This window comes from Pinus tabuliformis, chromosome 5_1 (genome assembly GCF_031772625.1).
Source record: "Pinus tabuliformis cultivar Carrire ecotype Pingquan chromosome 5_1, CPIR1, whole genome shotgun sequence".
In the NCBI taxonomy this organism is placed as follows: domain Eukaryota; kingdom Viridiplantae; phylum Streptophyta; class Pinopsida; order Pinales; family Pinaceae; genus Pinus; species Pinus tabuliformis.
The window spans coordinates 158,131,587-158,141,370 of NC_142305.1; positions in this window are offsets into that span (position 1 = coordinate 158,131,587).

Here is a 9,784-nt window from a genome sequence, read left to right on the forward strand (position 1 = left end):
CATAAACAGTACAAGCTAAGGAGCAGAACTGTGAATGTTAGCTAGCCTGAAAAGAAAAAGGATAATCAGCAGCCTAAAGGAGTTATAGTCACAGAACCTAATGACAAAATAAATTCATCTACAGAAGAAGTGATTGTTGAGGAGATCACTGAACCACTGTCTTTAAGACAGCAGTTTGTGGCTACTGCCTCTTCTCATCCTAATTTAAATGTTACTCCTCAAGAGATGAGTAAAAAGGACAAATCTCAGAGTCAAGATAAAAATCAAGAAGAAGATGTAATGAACAAGGAAAGAACTGTCACCCATAACCCCAAGACCCAAGCTGAAAAACCTTTTGATCTTGAAACAGAAATTGGCAAAATAAAAATAGCTATTCCTCTCTTGGAATTAGCCAAGCATGACATCTATAAATTGCAAATCAAAAAATCCCTCCAACTCACTAGCAACAAAGATGATGTCAATGTGTTGTATGACACCCCAGAACTCCTGTTTGGCCCAGAAGTGGATGGAAAAACAGTGGTCACAGGGGTACTGCCTTTCTATGTTAGTTTACATATTCATGACAAAATATTACATAATGCAATGTTTGACTCAGGTGCCTCTCACAATCTCATGCCAAAAGCAGTCATGGAGAGATTGAATTTAGACATAACAAGACCATACAAGGATCTGTTTTCCTTTGACTCCAGTCAAGTCAAGTGTCTAGGCCTCATAAAAGACTTATGTGTGTCTCTAGTTCAATACCCAAACAAGACAATCCTAATGGATGTGGTAGTTGCTGATATCCCACCTAAGTATGGAATGTTGTTATCAAGATCATGGGGTGCCAAACTCCAAGGTTCCCTACAATTAGACATGTCATATGCTACCATCTCTGTCTTTGGGCAACCAAAAAGACTGTACAGAGAAACACTAATGAAGTACATGGTCAGCAGTGAAGAAAAACCTCAAAATTTTCCTATATATGTTGTCCACTCAGACATAGACTCCTACATTCTCTTCAATGATACAACTACTCCCTCCAAAGGTGAAGTTGAAACCAAGATATTCATACAAGAGGAAGATGCAAATGAAAGTAGTATCACTCATGAAACAACAGTCAATCAAACATTAGATAGTGCTGCTGCCTTAGTTGTCAAGAACATCCAATTAAATGATGAGACTGCCCTAGATGACAAGCTAGAGAACAAACCACAATTGCTACTTACATTACCAGCCCATGAACAGATCATAAAACCTCCTTCCCAACAAGATATTCTATGGTTCCTTGAATTTGATGGCTCAGTCAACAAATTAGGGGCAGGAGCTGGAGTTTGGGTACACAATAAAGAAAATAGTCATGCAGAAGGCAGAGCCTATAGACTGAATTTCAGATGTACTAATAACATGGCAGAATATGAAGCCCTTTTACTAGGACTTAAGTTGGCAAAATTCTTACAAGCTGCCAGGGTTTCAATCATGGGTGATTCAGATCTTGTGATCCAACAGGTGAAAGGAAACTTTGTCACCAATGACAAAAGACTAAGGACTTATAGGTCTGCTGTTGCCGAGGTACTAAACTTCTTCTCTGAATTCCAAATTACTAAAATTCCCAGAACCCAAAATCTACATGCTCATAGTTTAGCCACCTTTGCAAGTACCTGCAAGTTGCCATTTGAGCCCCACCATTGTTTCACAGCTGAAATAAAACACAGACCCTCCATTCCAAACAACATCAATGATTGGCAAGTATTTGAGGATGACAAGCAAATAAACCATTTTTTAACTCTGCAGCAAGAATTTGCAGGACTAAATATAGACAATGAGACAGCAAGTCAATCAAAAATACTTGAGACAGCAAGTCAATCACAAATACTTGAGACAGCAAGTCAATCACAAATACTTGACGGAGCAAGTCCATTACAAATACAATTTCAACAGACTTCTCAGCAAATATCACCTAGAACGGCAAAACAAATGCTGAATCCAACTATTTTCAATATAGAAAACATCCAGCAAATTCAAATTCAATGAGTTGACTGGGAAGAGGGAGTGTCCAATGCTGAAACTGAAATCATTGAGCTAAAAGACAATTTTTTACCAACAAGCCTAACCCCACTAGAGGACATCTTTGATTCAAATGATATTCCCAGAAAACCAAAAATGCAGCCCCTAAATGCAGCCATTGAAGAATGTAACATAGGTACAATTGACAAACCCAAGATAATTAAGTTATCTGCTTCCTTACCTCCTGACCAAAAGCCAAAATACATTGACCTCTTCAAAGAATTCCAGGATGTTTTTGCATGGAGCTATGAGGACCTAAAGTCCTATGACACCTCTGTAATCCAACACACTATCCCTCTCAAACCAGATCAAAAACCCTTTAAACAAAAACTGAGGAGAATAAATCCTATGCTTCTCCCAGCAATGGAACAAGAGGTACAAAAAATGTTCAAAGCAGGCATCATAGCACCAATCAGATTCTCTGAATGGATCTCCAACCTAGTCCCTACAAGAAAGAAGACTGGAGAGATTAGGCTGTGTGTGGACTTAAGGAATCTAAACCAAGTATCCTTAAAAGACAACTACCCCTTACCCAAGATGGATCACATTCTTCAAAGGGTGGTAGGGGCCTCAAGGATCTCATTACTGGATGGATTTTCCGGTTTCAACCAGATCTTAGTTCACCCTGATGATCATGACAATACAGCATTTACAACCCCATGGGGAACTTTCAAATATGTAAAGATGCCTTTTGGATTAAAAAATGCAGGGGCAACATTTCAAAGAGAAATGGACATTGCTTTTGCAAAGGAGATTCATGACTTTTTAGTCATTTATCTAGATGACCTAACACCTTTCTCAAAATCAGACCAAGAACATATAAAACATTTGAGACAGATCTTCCTAAAATGCAGAAAATATGGAATCTCCCTGAATCCTAAGAAGTCCCTCTTTGGTTTAGAAGAAGGCAAGTTCTTAGGACACGTCATCTCAAAAGATGGCATTAGAATTGACCCAGATAGGATACAAGCTATCCTGCAAATGCCTCACCCAAGGAATGTCAAAGAATTACAAGGATTCTTGGGAAAAATTAATTTCTTGAGAAGGTTTATCCCAAACCTAGCAGAGCTAATCAGATTATTAAATAACATGCTGAAAAAGGATTCAAAAGTGAAGTGGACTGTTGAAGCCAATCAAGCATTTGAAGGTATAAAATTGGCCCTTACCCAAACTCCAGTCTTGACCAATCCTCAGTTTGACAGAGAATTTATCATTTTTTCTTTTGCCTCCCAACATACTATTGCTGCTGTTCTATTACAAAAGGATGACCAAGGAAATGAGAAGCCAATTTCTTTCTTTAGCAAAGCTCTCAGAGATGCACCTTTGAAGTATCAAATCATGGAAAAACAAGCTTATGCTTTAGTCAAAGCAATTAAAGACTTTAGGATTTATATCCTTTATTCCCATGTTAAAGCATATGTGCCAAGTCCTATTGTCAAAGACATTCTCACTCAAGAGAATTTAGAAGGCAGAAGGGGAAAATGGATTGCCAGCATTTTGGAATTTGACATTGAGATAAAACCTACAAAACTAATAAAAGGGCAAGGCTTGGCCAAATTAATGACAGAAACAAATTTTCAAGCCTTAGACATCAATCAACTGGACAGTGAAACAGAGATGGTGACTCCAAAGATCAATGTAGCCTTTGAACAATCCCCCTGGTATTCTGATATCTGTTATGTGTTACAAAACCTGTGTGCTCCCCCAGGACTGTCCAAAACTAAGTGTAGGTTCTTAAAAATGAAAACATCAAGATTTTGTGTGATGGATGGCAATTTGCTTTGGAAAAACCATGAAGGTATATTGCTACATTGTTTAATTGAGAATGAAATTAACAATATCACGCAAGAGTTTCATGCAGGAGACTGTGGTGGACACTTGTACTGGAAGTCCACTGTGGATAAAGTACTAAGGGCTAGATACTACTGGCCCACCATGTTCTCTGATGTCAAGAAAGTCATCACATCATGTCATAAATGCCAAGTGTTTGAGGGAAAGAGACAACTGCTGCCACTTCCTTTAAGGCCTATTGCAACAGAGAGACCTTTTCAACAATGGGGATTGGACTTCATTGGGGAAATTCATCCCTCATCTTCAGGCCAACATAGATGGATCTTGACAGCCACAGACTACTTTACTAAGTGGATTGAAGCTGCCCCATGCAGACAAGCAAATGATTCAGTAATCATTCAGTTCTTGGAGAACAATATACTGGCTAGATTTGGCTGCCCTGATAAAATCATTACAGACAATGCTGCTGCTTTCAGATCCAAGAAAATGGTGAACTTCTGCCACAAATTCCATATTACTTTGGGCCATTCTACTGCATACTATCCCCAAGGAAATGGCCTTGCTGAATCATCAAACAAAAGCCTTGTAAACATTATAAAGAAGGTACTTGAAGAGAACAAAAAGAATTGGCATAAGAAGCTTGTGAATGCCTTATGGGCAGATAGACTAACAACCAAAAGATCAATTGGGACCAGCCCATATGAATTGGTTTATGGATTAGAGGCCAAATTCCCCTCTTCACTAGGAGTGCCTGTTATGAAGCTTCTTCAAGAAAGCCAAGCAGAACCAAATGATATGCAAAGAAGGATAAATCAAATCATATGTCTGCAGCAAACCAGAGATCAAGTTTTCAGCAGAGTTCAGGTATTACAGGAAAAGCTAAAGAAGGCCTTTGACAGAAGAACTAAAGAAGAAGATTTTAATGTTGGTGATAAAGTCCTCAAGTGGGATGCAAGAAGAGAGGAGAAGGGAAAACATGGAAAATTTGATTCCTTATGGAGAGGACCATTTGTTGTCCAAGCAGTACAAGGAAACAATACTTACTTCCTCAAAAGTCTTAGTGAAACTGACTTGGATGAAGGTCCTGTGAATGGCAGGATGCTGAAGCACTATTTTGAATACCACCCCTAAGTGCAGCATGAGCTTCCATTGTACATACCCAAATGTATATATTACTTTCGGTTTAATTGTAAAATGCAGTTTCTCAAGTGTTATTAGTTGTCAGCAAAAGGTGAAAAGAATCAGAGGTTTACCAAGAAGAGAAGTACACAATTTTGGCATCTCAAGGCAGCTAAACTTCAAGTTCATAAAAGCAGTAAAAGGCCAAGGCATTCTGACCTGCTGTTCTTGGTATTTCAAATGAAAAACCATCCCCATGTGGAGACACTGTTAGCTACCTATACCAATAGGTTTCATATTTCATGATTGGCTATGAAAGGACCAAATATGCTCTGCTTTGATGACTCAAAGATCACATATTTCCAAGAAGAATCCAATCTGTGTTTATAGCTTGGTATGAACTTCAAATTTTGATGGATGATTCAACAGTTTAATCTGGATCATTCCATGGTTTAAATTGCAGTTGTAGAATAGAGAAGGAAGTCTGTCCAAACTGTTTAATCTTGGCAGACAAGTAGTCCAGGTAGAGAAGAAAAGGCTCCCAACAGCTTAATCTGGGACCTTGGAAGAGATAAGGGTAGAAGTAGATAGAAAAAACAAAGAAAAAGCCAAAGGAAAGAAAAGGCAAGTAAGGGTCTGCAAGTCCAAGTGCACCCTCCAAGAAGAAATAAAAAATGCTAGGTAAGTAGTTGGGTAAGTAGTTGGGGTTGCAGAAAGGTTATCTTTACCATTGCAGATATGTTAACTGTGTTTACCAAGGCAAAGTCTATCAATTGACAAGGTGTGCATCTTCATCAAGTTACAGCAAGGAGCATGACTAACCTCCCTCCTTCCCCATTCCATTTCATTACTAACATCCCCTCATCAGCTGAGATTCATGGAAGAAGATCATGATTTCATGGTGGTTCTTGTTCATTCAAAAGCCACATTTCTTGTGTAAAAATCTTTTCATTTTGATCTACTCTTTAAAACCAAGTTTTTTCACAAACAAACTCAGTGTTTTCCCCCTTCATTCCCCTCATCCATATTAACTCTAACTTTACTATATAAATCCCTATATCACCTATCCCCTACTAATATTAAACACCATGGTGTATAAACCCCAAATTTTGTATAAATACCCCTCCCCTTGGCATTATAGCCAATAAGTCCTATGTCAGGGATCAAAGTGACATCTGGCCACTTGGATGAACCTACACCTCATCTACCCCCCCCTTGCCTCAAGTCATTCCACTCACTAAGCCATTATTTGCCAAGAAAAACCCCATACAAGCCCCTTTTACCCATAACCCCTTTCAAATCATGAAAAGACCCAAAAAACCCACTTTTTGACCGCTTAAACCAAAGTTGGCGCATGCATTTGGTTTATTTTTGAAATACATTGAAAACATTGTGAAAACCCATATCCGAAGGTTTCCGCCGGGCGCTGCTCCCAAAAATAAATAATAAAAAAGTATCCGCCCGCATGCGTATCCCCCGAACATATCATTCCCCCGTCCACCGTCGGATCAGATCCAAGAGATCCGACGGTCCATATTAATATCGGAGCAGCCCCCGCGACAGAGGTTTAGCGCCCGAGAAAGTGACGTTGCGTTACGTTAGGGCGCGGCCACACGTCACCCATTGAGGGCTCTCGGAGCAATCTCTGACAAATGCGGGGCTGTATCATAACCGCCCCGAGAAACCATGGCGGCTAGGGCTAAACCGTAACCGTTAGGTCACTCACCACCCGGTTTGAGGGTCCAAGCGTAATCTCCACGTCATCACCCTGCCTGCCACCGCATCACACTTTTGTTCGCATCTGTGCCAACGTGCCTGCCACCTCGTCACCCCGTGGACCAATGGCAGCCCGCCACCTCATCCGATGATTTCATGCTGACGTCATCCAAGGCTGACCCCACCCTAGGACGTCATGCTGACGTCATCATAGAAAAAGCGCCAAATTGCAAAAAGTCCATATTTAGCCAAAAAACGCGTTTTTTTGTACTTTTCACTCATTGTTACTGTTTCCTCTGCATGCTATTTTTACGTCCTGAACTGCGCCACCTGCGGGAAACGACCTGAAGACCTCCAGAGCACCAATTCCACCCACAGTTACGACCTATGTTCGCGGTTAGCCAGGTATTTTCTCATAATTCATCCTCCATATGCCTAAATTCACTGTAAATTGCTCGGAACGCTTAAGGAACACTGAAACTCACTATTTCACCGATAGCTTTCCTCTGCAACACTTCTAATTACAATTGCAACCTTGAAACCACCAGCAAAGCCTTCATTTCCCGAGTTGTGGTCGAAAAACTGTAAACTGCTCACGCAAACGTGAGACAGTTGGTCAAGCTACTTAAAACCTGTCATAGAAGACAGAGGGAGACCAGGCATTGGTCTTATTCATAATTCGAGCAGTATTTCAATTGCTGCGTGTCCACTCCGCCCTCTGCTCCCTATAATTCACAGTTGCATTGCAAAAACTCACCTTTGTGCTGTACTGCTCACTTGAAACTAATTCACCTGCAAGACAGAAACTGAATAGACCATGGAGACTCCAATTGCATTGAACATCAAGCCTCTCAATGCCCCTCACCAGGAATTAGAATGGAAAGCCCTGGGAGATATGGATTATCAAATGGTAGACTGGTTTCCATTGGGCTCCAAATATAATATTCAGATGCTGAATGAGTTGAAAGCCCAACACCTTAGTGGAGCTGACATCCTAGGGATTTGGGACTCAAACTTGCCCATCTACAACCTCCCCCAGGTAAATCCTATGTCAGAGTTGATCTACAGATGCCAGGAGTGCTATGATCCAGGCCAAAGAGCTGTCCTCAGCCCTACAGGCTCAATTCTGTTCCATATTACCCCAGAAAGCATAAATGAGATGCTGCACTTCCATACTACAAAGCCATTGACCCCCCTCCACATGCAGAACTTGATAAAGAAGGGGAACAAGTTTTCAAATGACCAAGTCATCAAAATGAACCAGCGGTTTGTACAACCAGGCTCTAAAGCCATCAGAACTCCTCCTATTGGATATCAGTACTTAAATGAATTGGGCAGAATGCTAGTGGATTTGATCAGCTATGTCCTAGGGTTCAAGGGACTGGAGGATGTGGATGAAATCATAATGGCAATGATGTCTATATTCTCTCCTGGTAAGCCCCCAGCTGTACATTATGATTATGCTACATACATTGCAGATAAGATCCATGACCAGCTCATGAACTTGAAGAGGGAAAGACTGTTCAGGTATACTTCATACATATACCACCTATTCTTGTTTTATCAGCCAGCCAGCTTCTCTATTCCCTTGAAGCAAGTCAATGCCCAGGGAAATCCGAGGTCAGTTGTGTTTTGGACCTCTGTCTTTCATTGCGCCTCTGTATCACCATACACATACTCCGATTTCATTGACTTATTCATTCATCCAGCCATGACAGTATTGCATGGTGTTCCTCCTCCAAGGTTAACTGATGACATGAGGAGAATTCTCCACCTGAACAAAACCTACAACATTGGTAATTAGTACCGCTACCAAGACCACACAGTCATCAGAATATATGGCTGTGAGTTGAAACCTTTTAGGTTGCCAAGGTATGTCCCCATGAGGCTTTTTGCCTTAGAATATTTCAGGCAGTTTGGGAATGCCGACTACCTCCACTTTCAAAGCAAGAACAAGAAGTCACAGTTAAAGGTAAGGAGCCAGCTGGGCCCTTTCCTATACAATAGAAAAGAGGAGGGGTGGAAAGAGGCAAACAGTATCCTAGAGGCCCTCAAACTGCAAACTAGCTTTGAATGGATACCCTATGACCCCAATCACTTTGTCTCCCTCAGGAGGATAAAATACAAATTGGGCAGCTATTCACACGTGAGGCAGCCTGAGATTGAGCAATATGCCAATAGATTAAGCTGGGAAGAAGGTACCCTAGAGGAGGAAATTACTAGTGAGGAGCTGCTAGAGAGAGAGGCTAGAAATGTTCAAAAGGAAGCTGACTTAGAAACTTGTGGACAGGTTCCCCTCTCATACAAAAAACAACTTGGAGCAGCTGCCTTGTCCTCAACAACGCATCATCAAGCTGCCATGAATCCTCCACAGACAGTCAACAAGGGCAAAGAAAAGCAGGTGGAACAACCACCTCCTATGACCGAAGAGGAAATGGAAACCCTAGTGCAGCAACAAGAAGAGATGGAGCAGCTAGGAGAAGGGCAGCAGCAAGAGGAATAGCAACAACAAAAAGAACAAAGGCAGGAACAGCCTGCCCAGCAAAAGCAAACAGTGGAAGCCCCTAAATCCACTGAACAAACTGAGCCTCCAAGGCAAGAGACTTCAGCTGAGGCATCTACACTCCAGACTCCACAAAAGGAGGACACAAGCAGGAAAAGGGACAGAGAAACTCCCCTTACAACGTCAGCAACTCATGGGGAGAAGAGGCAGAGAATCAATCCTCTTTCAGAGGAAGAGATGCCAATAGGGCAGCCGCTGGTTATGGTCCCACCCAGCAGGGAAACATCAGCGAGTTCCTTTCAACAGGAACAGGATAGGGAAATGGGAGGAGAAGTGAGTTCCTCTAGGCAGCAAAGGGAAGGTGGGCCTAGTATTAAACAACAGTTCATCGATATTAAGATGAGAAACGAGCCCATCAAAAGACATCTGTACAACCATCTGCTAAATTTGGCTCCCACCAATCAGCAAAGACTCATGTCTGCATATGATGTGCAGGGAGGCAAAATGATCATGAGTCATTTCATGCCAACAGCAGTACAGCCCCAAACTACCTCTGATTATTTAAGGACTAACTTGGAAGTCCTTGCCAAGGATATCCACCCAATGGAC